Source organism: Rhinoraja longicauda, chromosome 17 (genome assembly GCF_053455715.1).
Source record: "Rhinoraja longicauda isolate Sanriku21f chromosome 17, sRhiLon1.1, whole genome shotgun sequence".
Taxonomy (NCBI): domain Eukaryota; kingdom Metazoa; phylum Chordata; class Chondrichthyes; order Rajiformes; family Arhynchobatidae; genus Rhinoraja; species Rhinoraja longicauda.
In genome coordinates this window covers 210147-226030 of record NC_135969.1, presented here as the reverse complement: position 1 = coordinate 226030, position 15884 = coordinate 210147, and the positions used below count along the sequence as shown (strand labels likewise).

The following is a 15884-nucleotide window of genomic DNA, read 5'->3' as shown; positions in this document are numbered from 1 at the left end:
TTTCTCATCTCGGTCCGAATAGACTTCCCCTTAGCCTTAAACTGTGACCCCTTGTTCTGGACTTCCCCAACATCGGGAACAATCTTCCTGCATCTAGCCTGTCCAACCTCTTAAGAATTTTGTAAGATTCTATAAGATCCAACATGCCCCATCTACACTAGTCCCACCTGCCCACACCGGCCAACATGCCCATCTACACTAGTCCCACATGCCCACACCGACCAACATGCCCCATTTACACTAGTCCCACCTGCCCACACCGGCCAACATGCCCCATGTACACTAGTCCCACTTGCCCACACCGACCACCATGCCCCATCTACACTAGTCCCACTTGCCCACACCGACCAACATGCCCCATCTACACTAGTCCCACTTGCCCACACCGACCAACACGCCCCATCTACACTAGTCCCACCTGCCCACACCGGCCAACATGCCCCATCTACACTAGTCCCACCTTTGCCCACACCGACCAACATGCCCCATCTACACTAGTCCCACAGATTCACGACTCTCTGTGTGAAAAAAATACTTTCTCATCTCGGTCCTAAAAGTCTTCCCCCTTATCCTTAAACTGTTATTCTTAAAACTGTGTGTGTGGCCCCTGGTTCTGGACTCCCCCAACACTGGGAACATGTTTCCTGCCTCTAACTTGTCCAACCCCTTAATAATCTTATATGCAGAGGGGGGTGGGCGGGGGGAGTTTGTGAGCTGCCGCGACTCGCCCTGGTTACAGATTCTCCCCCTTATATAAAGCACAATCAGGGGCAGTTCCGAACGGCGCCAGTTCAGACACATCCGGCGATTGAGAGGCGGCGAGAGGCGACCTGCAAACTAATCACCATTTCTAAAGAATCCCTTCAATTAGTAATCCGCCCGCGTCCGCCCGGTTGCAGAGCGAGTCGGCTGCGTGCTGCGAAGGGACAAATTTGTCTTTGATACGCTTTCTTTTCGCTTTGCAGGCAAGATGAAGATTCTCGCAACGATCTTGGTGTTGGCCTTCGTCTCCGGTGAGTAAACCTCGCCGCCGCCCCAAGCTAACTTCGAAACACACACACACAGACATATAGATATATAAAACTGTAGGCACGGAATGCTGGAGTAACTCAGCGGGTCAGGCAGAATTCTTGCTATTGAGGGCGTGCAGCGCAGGTTCACCAAGTTAATTCCCGGAATGGCGGGACTGTCATATGTTGAAACACTGGAGCGACTAGGCTTGTATACACTGGAGTTTAGAAGGATGAGAGGGGATCTTATCGAAACGTATAAGATTATTGAGGGGTTGGACACGTTAGAGGCAGGAAACATGTTCCCAATGTTGGGGGAGTCCAGAACCAGGGGCCACACAGTTTAAGAATAAGGGGTCGGCCATTTAGAACGGAGATGAGGAAAAACTTTTTCAGTCAGAGAGTTGTGAATCTGTGGAATTCTCTGCCTCAGAAGGCAGTGGAGGCCAATTCTCTGAATACATTCAAGAGAGAGCTAGATAGAGCTCGTAAGGATAGCGGAGTCAGAGGGTACGGGGAGAAGGCAGGAACGGGGTACTGATTGAGAATGATCGGCCATGATCACATTGAATGGCGGTGCGTACAGGCTCGAAGGGCCGAATGGCCTCCTCCTGCACCTATTGTCTATAATCTCTGTGGAGAACGTGGACAGGTACAAAGTGCTGGAGTAACTCAGCGGGGTCGGGCAGCACAGAAACATGGACAAGAGGTGCAGGAGGAGGCCATTTGGCCCTTCGAGCTAGCACAGGGGGGTTACAGAGACCGGGTGAAGGAGGAAGGGGAGGGGTTTACAGAGACGGGGAGAGTGGGTGTAGGGGGAGGGGGTTAAAGAGACGGGGAGAGTGGGTGTAGGGGAGGGGTTAAAGAGACGGGGAGAGGGGTGTAGGGGGGGTTAAAGAGACGGGGTGTGGGGGGGCAGGTGATGGGGTTACAGAGACGGGGAGAGGGGTGTGGGGGGAGGGGGTTAAAGAGACGGGGGGAAGGAGGGGGAATGTGCCACTGTGGCGACATTCCAGCGGTCTGCTGGTTGTTTTATTTCTGATAACATCGGACTGACTCCAGAAGTATTGGAATGTGACGGGTGATTACAGAGATAATGAGGGAGATTAAATTCAGGGAGAGAGAGGGGGAGGGAGGAGCGAGGGAGGAAGGAGGAGGAAGGAGGAGGGAGGGAGAGAGGGAGAGGGCGATAATGGAAGTAGAGACAGGGAGAGAGTGGGGAGGGAGGGAGGGAGCGAGTGAGAGGGGAGGGGGAGGGAGGGAGGGGGCGCGATGGGAGAGGAGATGAGGGAGGGAGGGAGAGGGGAGAGGGATGGATGGAGCGAGGGGGGGGAGGGAGAGGGGGCACGATGGGAGGGGGAGATGAGAGAGGGAGGGAGGGGAAGAGGGATGGGGAGGGAGGGAGGAAGAGAGATAGAGGGAGGGAGGGAGGGAGGAGATGAGGAAGAAAGGGAGGGAGAGGGGAGGGGGAGAGGGATAGAGAGTGGAGGGAGGACGGGAGGGAGAGGGGAGGGGCGCGATGGGAGGGGAAGGTGAGGGAGGGAGGGAGAGGGGAGAGGGATGGGGAGGGAGAGGGAGGGAGATAGAGAGTGGAAGGAGAGACGGAGAGAGTGGGGCAGGTGGGGAGAGACAGGGAGAGGGAGGGGCATGTGGAGAGAGATGGGGAGGGAGGGAGAGGGGAAGAGAGGGAGGGGGAGATGAGGGAGAGAGGAAGGGGAGGGAGGGAGAGGGGAGAGAAATGGGGAGAGAGAGATGGAGAGACAGAGAGAGACAGAGGGTGAGAGCGGGAGGGGTGGGAAGGGGGAGGTGAGGACTGGGACGGAGACAGACTAACCCCTCCCAACCACAAATTCGAGTCCTGTCCATCCGTGAGTGAGCCCCAGATTTCCAGACTGCGCTTGCAAACGAGCGCAGAGAAATCACTGAAGATACACATTTGCTGCAAAGACTCAAAGATTGGCAACCTTTGCCTGCTCCCCTCTCCCCGTCTCTGTAACCCCTCCCCCCTACACACCCTCTCCCTGTCTCAGTAACCCCCTCCCCCCCCTACACCCCCTCTCCCCGTCTCTGAAAACCCCCTCCCCCCTACACCCCCTCTCCCCGTCTCAGTAACCCACTCCCCCTACACCCCCTCTCCCCGTCTCTGTAACCCCCTCCTCTCCCACCCCACACCCCCGCACCCCGTCTCTGTAGCCCCCTTCTCTCTCTCTCTCTCTCTCTCTCTCTCTCTCTCTCTCTCTCTCTCTCTCTCTCTCTCTCTCTCTCTCTCTCTCTCTCTCTCCTCTCTCTCTCTCTCTCTCTCTCTCTCTCTCTCTCTCTCTCTCTCTCTCCTCTCTCTCTCTCTCTCTCTCTCTCTCTCTCTCTCTCTCTCTCTCTCTCTCTCTCTCTCTCTCTCTCTCTCTCTCTCTCTCTCTGTCTGTCTGTCTGTCTGTCTGTCTGTCTGTCTGTCTGTCTCTCTCTCTGTCTCTCTCTCTGTCTCTCTCTCTCTGTCTCTCTCTCTCTGTCTCTCTCTCTCTCTCTCTCTCTCTCTTTTTTTTTCTTCCTTCCTTCTCCAGGGTTGAGCTGGCTGAGACCCAGCCTTGGCATGTCTCTAACAACCTTTCAGGAAGCTAAGCTCCCATCGGTTTCTCCTGCTGTCAAGTCAATAGACAATAGGTGCAGGAGGAGGACATTCGGCCCTTTGACCCAGCACCGCCATTCAATGTGATCATGGTTGATCATTTTCAATCAGTACCCCCTTTCCTGCCTTCTCCCCATACCCCCTGACTCCGCTATCCTTAAGAGCTCTATCCAGCTCTCTCTTGAATGCATTCAGAGAATTGGCCTCCACTGCCTTCTGAGGCAGAGAATTCCACAGATTCATACTCTCTGACTGGAAAAGTTTTTCCTCATCTCAGTTCTAAAAGGCCTACCCCTTATTCTTAAACTGTGGCCCCTTGTTCTGGACTCCCCCAACATTGGGAACATGTTTCCTGCCCTCAGTAAGAATGTTTACATTTGTCTGGTTATCAAAACTCTTTACAGCCTATTTGAATTATTTTAATTCAAAGAAGTTATTAAAAATAGAAAAAAACAGCATAATCAAAGTAAAGAAAACATATGTTATATTTTATTTCCAGGATAGGAATCTGTGTTCAATTATTGGGGATTTCCTATTTACACCTGTTCTGGTTGATTTTGTTCCCCCGAGCTGTGTTGGCGAATTTCAGTCCAATTTGCCATTGCCTCTAATATTTGTTTATAATTAAATATAAACATCTGCCCAATATCTTTTTGTTGGCTCAGCTGATATTCAGGATTTGTGATCTATTGCTGTAGTTCCATCACAAAAGTTCACCAAATATATTAATAATAACTGGGCTTCTACTATTTTCCAAAATAACTGAGCCGTGCGTGTTGCCACTGCACCCATTCAATCTGATTTGGCAGGAAAATGGGAAAAAAGGTTCTGTTGTGGGTACCTTAAAAGCCGCTCTACCAATCACCCTGTAGCATATTTTGGGTGTACTGCTCACTGACAGTACCCTCCTTTACTCCAAGACCATTAAGAAGTTAAAATTCAACCTTTACATTTTTAATAAATCGAGAGGTTACATAGAAACATAGAAACATAGAAAGTATGTGCAGCAGGAGCCAATTTTGCCCTTCGAGCCAGCACCACCATTCATTGTGATCATGGCTGATCATCCACAATCAATAACCCTGTGCCTCCCTTCTCCCCATATCCCTTGATTCCACTAGCCCCTAGACTCTGTCTAACTCTCTCTTAAATCCGTCTAGTAATTTGGCTTCCACTGCACTCTGTGGCAGAGAATTCCACAAATTCACAACTGTCTGGATGGGTGAAAAAGTTTCTTCTCACCTCTGTTTTAAATGACTTCCCCTTTATTCTTAGACTATGGCCCCTGGTTCCGGACTCCCCCAACATTGGGAACATTGTTCCTGTATCTAGCTTGTCCAGTCCTTTTATAACTTTTTACGTCTCTATAAGATCCCCTCTCATCCTTCTAAATTCCAGTGAATACAAGCCCAGTCTTTCCAATCTTTCCTCATATGACAGTCTCTCCATCTCAGGGATTAACCTTGTGAACCTACGCTGCACTGCCTCAATAGCAAGGACGTTCTTCCTCAAATTAGGAGACCAAAACTGCCCACAATATTCCAGATGTGGTCTCACCAGGGCCCGATACAACTGCAGAAGGACCTCATTGCTCCTATACTCAAATCCTCTCGTTATGAAGGCCAACATGCCATTAACTTTCTTCACTGCCTGCTGTACCTGCACGCTTACTTTCAGTGACTGGTGTACAAGGACACCAAGGTCTCATTGCACTTCCCCTTTACCTAATCCGACACCATTGAGATAATAATCAGCCCAGGGCCGTCTTAACGCATGGGCCTGATGGGCACTTGCCGGGGCCCCACGAGCATAGGGGCCCTATGCTGATCTGTGTATGTTAAGTGACTTGCAATAAATAAATACTACTTTAAAAATGTAGGTTCAATAAGTGCTTTTTTCGCAACATTTTCAGTCCCTAAGTGCTTCTCACAGCGATCTGTTTCGCAACAATTAGCTCCCTAAGTGCTTTGCTTTTCCATCCCTAAGTGCTTCTCACAGTGATCTCTAAGTGCTTTTCGCAACAATGTAGCACCCTAAGTCCATCGCTAAGTGCTTTTCGGTAAGTGCTTTTTGCCGGCACGACAGGGGGGGGGCTGGTAGGGAGTAACGGTAGGGGCCCCAGTACACTGCTTTGCCCAGGGGCCCATAATGCTGTAAAAACGGCCCTGAATCAGCCTACTTATTTTTGCTGCCAAAGTGGATAAGCTCACATTTATCTGTATTATACTGCAACTGGCATGCATCTGCCCACTCACTCAACCTGTCCAAGTCACCCTGCAACCTCCTAATGTCCACTTCACAGTTCATACTGCCACCCAGCTTTGTGTCACCTGCAAACTTGCTAGTGTTACTTCTAATTCCAGTAGTATGCATAAATGATATGCCTTGAGTAATATTTAAAGATATAGTAACAACATTTATTAGTGTAAGCATTGAATTGGTTAAAACCAAATCTGGGTCACATTCACACACCACTTCAGATTTTTATATTAGTCAATCCTCATTTTAATGCTTCTCCTACATGACTTTGTCATTATATAAGGCACCATTTTGACCATGTGTGAGCACTAGTGCTGGAACCACTGCGCCAATAATCCTGAGAGCAAGAGTTTGGGTTGTTATGAGTTTGCTGTTTGAATCTTAACACCATAGTGTTTTGAGAATTTGGAAGTGTGCACAAGATGTAGTTGGTGGAAGGTCTACAAGTGCATTCTCAGGTGCCTTTCTTCTGAGACCCACCAACTTCCAAGAGGTACAGCTGTATCAATTGCTGAAGTGAAGTATGGACAATCAGTGATGGCATTGCCAGCAGAAATATTGACTGGGAATTAATTATGTAAAATGTTAAAATGACTACAAATGTGTATATTGTTGTCTTTGTAAACGCAGAGAACAGGATGAAAGGTCTTTATCCCAGGAAGGTGAACGGAGCCAGAGCTGTCTTCCCTGTCAGCCATTATCCGACATCATTAATTCGGAGGGTAGTGATATATATACACAAACTGTTTTAACATCATGCCATTGGAATAACATTCATATCAATTTCTAAACTGAAGTTTTCAGGTAATGTTAATGTAATTTATTAATTCTAAACTAATGGTTTCAATAATATAATGCAGGTAATGTTCATAAGTTATAGGAGTAGAATCGGGCCATTCGGCCCATCGAGTCCACTGCCATTCAATCATGGCTGATCTCCGCCTCCTAATCCCATTTTCCTGTCTTCCCTCCATAACATATATAACATATATAACATATAACATATAACAACTACAGCATGGAAACAGGCCTGTCCGGCCCTACCAGTCCACGCCGACCATTCTCCCTGACCTAGTCTCATCTACCTGCACTCAGACCATAACCCTCCAATCCCCTCTTATCCATATACCTATCCAATTTACTCTTAAATAATAAAATCGAGCCAGCCTCCACCACTTCCACCGGAAGCCCATTCCATACAGCCACAACCCTCTGAGTAAAGAAGTTCCCCCTCATGTTACCCCTAAACCTTTGTCCCTCAATTCTGAAGCTATGTCCCCTTGTTGGAATCTTCCCCACTCTCAAAGGGAAAAGCCTACCCACGTCAACTCTGTCCGTCCCTCTCAAAATTTTAAAAACCTCTATCAAGTCCCCCCTCAACCTTCTACGCTCCAAAGAATAAAGACCCAACCTGTTCAACCTCTCTCTGTAGCCTAAGTGCTGAAACCCAGGCAACATTCTAGTAAATCTCCTCTGTACCCTCTCCATTTTGTCGACATCCTTCCTATAATTTGGCGACCAGAACTGCACACCATACTCCAGATTCGGCCTCACCAATGCCCTGTACAATTTCAACATTACATCCCAACTTCTATACTCGATGCTCTGATTTATAAAGGCAAGCATACCAAACGCCTTCTTCACCACCCTATCCACATGAGATTCCACCTTCAGGGAACAATGCACAGTTATTCCCAGATCCCTCTGTTCCACTGCATTCCTCAATTCCCTACCATTTACCCTGTACGTCCTATTTTGATTTGTCCTACCAAAATGCAGCACCTCACACTTATCAGCATTAAACTCCATCTGCCATCTTTCAGCCCACCCTTCCAAAAGGCCCAAGTCTCTCTGTAGACTTTGAAAATCTACCTCACTATCAACTACTCCACCTATCTTAGTATCATCTGCATATTTACTAATCCAATTTGCCACACCATCATCCAGATCATTAATGTAAATGACAAACAACAGTGGACCCAACACAGATCCTTGGGGCACTCCACTAGACACTGGCCTCCAACCTGACATACAATTGTCAACCGTTACCCTCTGGTATCTCCCATTCAGCCATTGTTGAATCCATCTTGCAACCTCACTATTAATACCCAACGATTTAACCTTCTTAATCAACCTTCCATGTGGAACCTTGTCAAATGCCTTACTGAAGTCCATATAGACAACATCCACAGCCTTGCCCTTATCAATTTCCCTGGTAACCTCTTCAAAAAATTCAAGAAGATTAGTCAAACATGACCTTCCAGGCACAAATCCATGTTGACTGTTTCTAATCAGGCCTTGATTATCCAAATAATTATATATATTGTCCCTAAGTATCTTAAAAGCATAACCCTTGACACCTGTTCTAATCAAGAATTTGTTTATCTCTGCCTTAAAAATATCCACTGACTTTTACAGCCCTCTGTGGCAATGAGTTCCACCGATTAAATACCATTTGATTAACCAAGTTTCTCCTCACTTCTACTTCCTTTCTAAAAGAGCACTCTTTAATTTTCAGTAAAACTCTTTCTCTATATATATTTATGATATGTATATATCATACATATATCTGCACAACCTCCAGATTAGAGAATTTCAGGGAACCCCCACCCTCTGAGATGTTCCAAGCACCTTTTTATATAACCATCCATAACCCTCCAACTATATTCCCACATTCAGGATTCTCCCAATGATGGAACACCTCAACATCTACCTAATGCAGGGTCATCACCCAAAATGCTGAACATTCCCTCCACCACATTCTTTCTCCCCACCCCCATAAATATTGTTCGACCCACCAAGTTCTTTCAGCAGTTTTATTTTTGCTGAACATCTTACCTGTCCTGTCTCTTAATGACCTTACATGTTCCAATAACATCAACCCTCATTCTTCTAAACTGCATCGAGTACAGAACTAATTAGTTTAGCACACACAAGAAGACAACCCTCGCATCCCAGGAATTAGGCAAGTGATTTTTTTTGGATTACATAGCCCTATCTTTTCTATACAAAATTATACAATTTCTAACTCTAACCTTACATTAAAAGCATAATATATGAAATTTGCCTTTCCACTTTGCATATCTGTAATTTTTCTCCATTGGTAATAGCTTGCCTTTGAATTAGACAATAGACAATAAACAATAGGTGCAGGAGGAGGCCATTCGGCCCTTTGAGCCAGCCATGGCTGATCATTCTCAATCAGTACCCTCAATCAATTAGTCTTGCCAAAGTGCATAACTTCCCAATTTCAAATATTAAACTCGCGTCATACAACGTGGAAATAGGCTCAACAGCCCAACTTCCCCTCATCGACCAGCATGTCGCATCCACACTAGTCCCGCCTGCCAGTGATTAGCCCATATCTCTCCAAACCTGCCCTATCCACGTACCTGTGTAATTGCTTAATAAATATTGCAATGGTCCCTGCCTCAAATTGCTCCTCTGGCAGCTCGTTCCATACACCCACCACCCTTTGCGTGAAACATTATCCCTCAGATTCCTATTAAACCTTTCCCATTTCACCTGAAACATATGACCTCTGGGACCCTTACCCTGGGCAAGAGACTACCCAGTCTATTCGTCTTACGATTTTATACACCTATATTAATATCATCCTTCATACTCCGGTGAGCCATGGAATAGCGACCCAACCTGTTTATCTATCTATAGCTCAGACTTTCGAGTCCTGGCAACATTCTCGGTTGATGTCGGGCAGGCAGATAGAGATTAAAATGTTTCTGTCATGTCCCTCTCTTCCCCTCCCCCTTCCCAGTTCTCCCACTGTCTTCCTGTCTCCTTTCTTTGTCCCATCCCCCTGACATCAGTCTGAAGAAGGGTCTCGACCCGAAACGTCACCCATTCCCTCTGTCCTAGATGCTGCCTGACCTGCTGAGTTACTCCAGCATTTTGTGATACCTTGGATTTGTAGCAGCATCTGCAGTTATTTTCCTGCACCAGAGGAAACAATGGTAGTTCGTCCCACTGCTACTTTGTAGCCAATAGCCTGTAATTCAGATTGCATCGGAGTGAACCACTCCTGCTCCCTTTACAATCCTCCACGTTTTTCCTAAAACTTGGAAACTAGATCGCACACGATACTCCAAATGTTGACAATCCAACGGTTAAGAGACTTATAAAACAAAACAGCGAACCAGAATACCACGTGTGTTTTCTGGAGCATACAGTACGATAAACTGGCCCATTAAACTAGCCAGATAAACTAGCCCCTTTGCAATAAAATGCGAACTTTCCTTTGCCGTACATCGGTGGCATAAGAGACTATAGTTGCTGCAATCTGGTGTAGAAAAAGGAGAGTTGGAGAAACATGCCAGATTGGGCAACATCTGTGGAGAGAAACGGACAAGAGAGGAGGAAAATATCTTCAAATGTGGCCGACCTTGACGAGACCCGGTGTCAAACGAGACTGCGAGTTCCGGAATAGGGATAAACACTGAGAGCTGTTTTTCAGAGAAGGGGAAAGGGAACAGTCCGGATCAAGGGCTACACCTGAAACATCGCCTGTTCACTTCCCTCCACAGATGCATCCTGACTCGTGGAGTTTTTCCAGCAGGGTTCCCTTTCTTTATATTCCATTTACTTTCCTTCTTGAGATACCCATGGACAATATCTAAAATTCATGCTGAACATTCGTTAATCCGTATTCTGTCGTTTGTTTATTCTGGCTTGCCATCTGTATTTGATTTGTATAATCAGATAATCTTCCATTCGTTTGTTCTTTGTGCCTATTCAGACCTCCAGTGTTCCTTGCCCCTGACTGTCAGTCTAAAGAAGGGTCTCGACCCGAAACATCACCTATTCCTTTTCTCTCGAGATGCTGCTTGTCCAGCTGAATTACGCCAGCATTTTGTGTCTATCTTTTGTGTAAACCAGCATCTGCAGTTCATTCCTACACATTTAATCTGGTTACTTATCTTCCATGCCGTTCAGCTTGTTCACAATTAAAACCCCACCACTGATTCATTTTGGTGTCAGGTCAACACTGAAATAAGAGAAGTCTTCTTCCCATTCCCTGATTGACCGCTCTGTCCTGTGCCTCCTCCATTGCCAGAGCGAGGCCTCACGCAAACTGGACGAACGGCACCTCATATTCCACTTGGTATCCCCGGATTAACGCGGGGAAAACCAGGGAGAGAGAGGGGCGTGGGGCGAGGGAGAGATGGAGATAGAGAACGAGAGTGAGAGAAGGGGGGGGGGGGGGCTGCGTGAGAGAGCGAGAGAGAAACAGGGGGGGGATATTGAGGGTAGGAGTGAGCCAAATATTAGAGCTCGCTCATATCATAGAAACATAGAAAATAGGTGCAGGAGGAGGCCATTCGGCCCTTCGAGCCAGCACCACCATTCATTGTTGATCATCCACAATCAGTAACTCGTGCATGCCTTCTCCCCATATCCCTTGATTCCGCTAGCCCCGAGAGCTCTATCTAACTTCCTTTTAAATTCATCCGGTGAATTGGCCTCCACTGCCTTCTGTGGCAGAGAATTCCACAAATTCACAACTCTCTGGGGTGAAAAAGTTCCTTCTCACCTCAGTTTTAAATGGCCTCCCCTTTATTCTTAGATTGTGTCCCCTGGTTCTGACTCCTCCAACATTGGGAACCTTTTTCCTGCATCTAGCTTGTCTAGTCCTTTTATAATTTTATACGTCTCTATAAGATCCCCTCTCATCCTTCTAAACTCCAGTGAATACAAGCCCAGTCTTTACAATCTTTCCTCATATGACAGTCCCTCCATCCCAGGGATTAACCTCGTGAACCTATGCTGTACTGCCTCAATAGCAAGGACGTCCCTCCTCAAATTAGGAGACCAAAAGTGCACACAATGGATTAGGAGACCAAAAGTGGTCTGGTTTGGCTCAGCCACCAAGCACGACATCCGGAGGCTGCAACGGATTGTTCGCACAGCAGAGAAGGTTGTTGGCTGCAACCTTCCTCCCATTGACAAACTGTACAATGCAAGGGCCAGGAAGCGAGCGGGCAAGATCATCTCTGACCCCTCTCACCTTAGCCACAAAATCTTTGAAGCTCTTCCCTCTGGAAGGCGACTCCAGACTGTCAAAGCAGCCACAGCCAGACATAAAAACAGCTTTTTTCCACGAGTGATAGTTCTACTCAATAACCAAAGTCTGTAGTTTCATTTTTGCTCTGGTTTATTTTCACCCACATGTTTAGACCGTAATGGTGTATCCTTATTGTTTTGATGTGTTTATGCTTTATTCTTAATTGTTAACTGTGTGTTTGTGTTGTCATTTGTGAGCGGAGCACCAAGGCACATTCCTTGTATATGCATACTTGGCCAATAAACTTATTCATTCATTCAATACTCCAGATGTGGTCTCACCATGGCCCTATACAACTGCAGAAAGACATCTTTGCTCCTGTACTCAAATCCTCTCATTATGAAGGTCAATATGCCATTAGCTTTCTTCACTGTCTGTTGTACCTGCACACTTACTTTCAGTGACTGGTGTACAAGGACACCAAGGTCTCGTTGCAGTTCCCCTTTACCTAATCTGACACGATTGAGATAATAATCTGCCTCCTTACTTTTGCTGCCAAAGTAGATAAACCTCACATTTATCCACATTATACTGCACCTGCCATGCATCTGCTCACTCACACAACCTGTCTGTCACCCTACAACCTCCTAACATCATCTTTGCAGTTCACATTGTCACCCAGCTTTATGTCATCCGCAATCTTGCTAGTGTTACTTCTAATTGCATCATCCAAATCATTAATATATATTGTAAATCTTTGAGGCCCCAACACTGAGCCTTGCGGCACTCCACTCCACTCTCCACTGCCTGCCATTCTGAAAAGGACCCGGGACAGAGCGAGCGCCGCTGGGGGGAGGGAGGTGTCAAATCTTGGCCTCTGATGTGGAATAATGATACTGACACAATATTTACAGGTTACATTGCTTGGTGTCTATGTTTATTGTCTGTGCCAAACATGGTGTCCTGCCTTGGCTGACACGGCACACACAACATCTGACCCCCACGTCAGCTGATACAAGGGCAAGATATTTGCATCTCATTACCATGACTCATTGTCATGACATCGGGGGGGGGGGGGGTGAAGTCACAAAGCCGTCCATGGCAACCGGCGCCATGGTTACCGGGGACTATAAATGGCGAGCGGTTGCCAAGGGCTCTTGCCTCTCCGTGCGACAGCTGGTGGTAGGCAGAGACATAGCGATTGAGAGAGATAGAGAGAGATAATAGAGAGGGAGAGAGATAGAGAGAGAGAGAGATAGAGAAGAGAGAGAGAGATATAATCGATAGAGGGATAGGGATATAGATAGAGAGAGATAGAGAGAGATAATAGAGAGGGAGAGAGATAGATTAAGAGAGAGATAGAGAGAGAAATAGATAGATAGAGAAATAGATAGATAGAGAGAGAGAGAGAGAGATAATCGATAGAGATCTAGATAGATAGAGAGATAGGGATATAGATAGAGATAGAGAGAGATAAAGAGAGATAGAGACAGACACAGAGAGATAGATAGAGAGAGATAGATATAGAGAGATAGAGATAGAAATAGAGATAGAGATAGCAATAGAGAGCGAGAGATAGAGATACATATCGAGATAGAGATATATATATAAATATAAATATATATATTTGGAGATAGAGAGAGAGATAGAAATAGAGCGATATAGAGAGATAGATATATATAGAGATATAGATATAGATATATATAGATAGATATATATAGAGAGATATAGATATATATAGATAGATATATATATACAGAGGGAGAGAGCGAGAGGGAGAGAGGGGGAGAGAGAGAGGGGGAGAGAGAGAGATAGAGAGAGAGAGAGAGAGCGAGAAAAAACATATATATATAAGATACAAGATACAAAGAATTTATTAGCCAGGTATGTAAGAACTCTCCTGCATTGATGCAGCACCCTTTCCTCCCTCTACCTCCCTCCTCCCCTCTCTCCATTTTGCAAGTATATATATATAGTTTTTCAATTTACATTTTTGGTGTTTATAATAAGCATCAAAGTTCTCTCTCTCTAATATATATATATATATGAGGACTTTTTTGTTTATTATGGTTTTAAAAATACTATTATTTTTGGTTATTATGGTTTAAAAAAAGACTATTATAATGCACAACAAAACAAACCGCAGTGTTCAGTATTTCCATGTGCACACACACATATAGACAGACAAATAAACAATAATGGTGCAAAATTAAAAATAATGCCCCAAGTCTGTATAGTTTGGAGCCTATTTCGAGGTTGTAGTGTTTAATAGCCAGATGGTTGTAGGGAGGAAGTTGCTCCTGAACCTGGACATTACAGTTTTCAGGCTGCTTTACCTTCTTCCCGATATCAGGAGTTAAGTAAGAGCTTGACAAGGGTGGCGTGGCGCTCTGATGATGCTGGCTGCCTTTTTGAGGCAGTGACTCTTATAGATCCCTTCGTGGTGGGGAGGTCAGTAACCATGATGGCCCTTACACGGTCTGCACAAATTCATAAATAGCTTCCTTCCACATTAAAAACTTCAACTTGTTTTGGTTGTCGACGATATTTCCTGTTGACACTTTCCCCATAACTTTCCTGGTTTTTGACAGATCATTGACTTGATATAAATATTTTTTCTCACTCAAACTATTTGACTTGCTCTGTACTTCCAGTAAGTAGGCACTGAATGTATAGTAACCATAATTGCTGTCAATAGAAAGATGATTGGTAGAGGATTAGGTGAGAAAATATGATAATAATACAGAGCATGAAAAGCATGTTGCAAAGGGAAACCAGCACTAGAAATGCAAAATATTAATATCCAGCCAGAGCACTTTATTGTACAAACAGTACCTGCAGTTTGGCCATTCAGGTAATGGAAATCAGTCTTTACTGAATTCACAAATCACATAAACATTTGAGATATACAATATCATTTTCTAATTGAATTCATGTAGGACTAATGATTGCTTTACATTCAATTGATTGATATTGAAACATTTACCAACACAATAAGACCAAAATCTAAAAAGTACCTTTAAAACCAAGTATTGTAAAGAGCCACAAAAACAGTCCACTGAGTGTTCCCTGCATTTTCTGTTTTGATTCCAAATTTCCAGTATACAGTCAACTTTTTGCTTTGACTAATTAAATCCATATCAGTCATGGGCAGGAAAGTTAAATATAACTATATCGCAGAGCACAAGTCTTCACTTTGCAACTCCAAATTTCGTGCCATTTGCAAACTGACGAGCCAATCCATCTCCATTGTTGTTTATAATCACCATCGAGCGTCCCAGCACCGATGACTGCGGAGCACCACTGTCCACATCATGTGCTCATAGTTTTCTTTGTAATACTATTTCCAAGTCTGGAGTACGATCTTGTGTAATCACACTCTATATTTCAAAACGTTAATGACAAGAATCATTTAACCTTAGAATTTTTTCTATTCTAATTTTCTTTCATAGAATACCAAAATATTCCCTGATCAAAATGAATGTAAACTTCTTTCAATCAGTTTCCATGAATAACATTTTCTTGGTCTGAAGCATTGGTCTGTGGAAGTTTGTACAGTTTAGGTTCGTAGAGGCAATATTTTTCATAACATTTTCCAACACGCTTGGTGTTATGATCCCATCTCCATTTTGTGACAACGTAGTCTCGTCCATCACACAGATCAAACTCTCCACCATTTACACTTCATGATGTGTCAGAAAAGCTACCACCTTAATCAAAGACTTGTCCCACCCTGGACATTCCTCCTATGTGCTCTCAGCGGACAAAAAGATTCAGAAGCTTGAATGTGCACATCACCAGACTCTGGAATAGCCTCTTTCTACTTTGCCATCAGGCTTCTGTACAATTCTTTTTGATGCTGAATTAGTTGTTCTAGAAAGTCAAGGTGAAGAAACATGCTTGAGATGCAAAATGATCATTAAACGTCTTAAGTTGGAAAAACTAGAAATGGAAATGTTAAAGAAAAACAGGTGCT

The 15884-nt window shown here is 45.0% G+C and overlaps 1 protein-coding gene across 1 annotated transcript in view; it reads left to right on the top strand.

Annotated features, from left to right (window-relative positions):
• Nucleotides 1–6573: 6573 nt before the first annotated feature.
• The window catches only part of LOC144601569 (uncharacterized), a 29305-nt gene continuing 19994 nt past the window's right edge, over nt 6574–15884 (top strand). Inside the window, exon 1 of the transcript XR_013548330.1 lies at nt 6574–6693. The gene's annotated coding sequence lies outside the window, so the exon portion shown is untranslated. The remainder of the gene's footprint in view (nt 6694–15884) is intronic.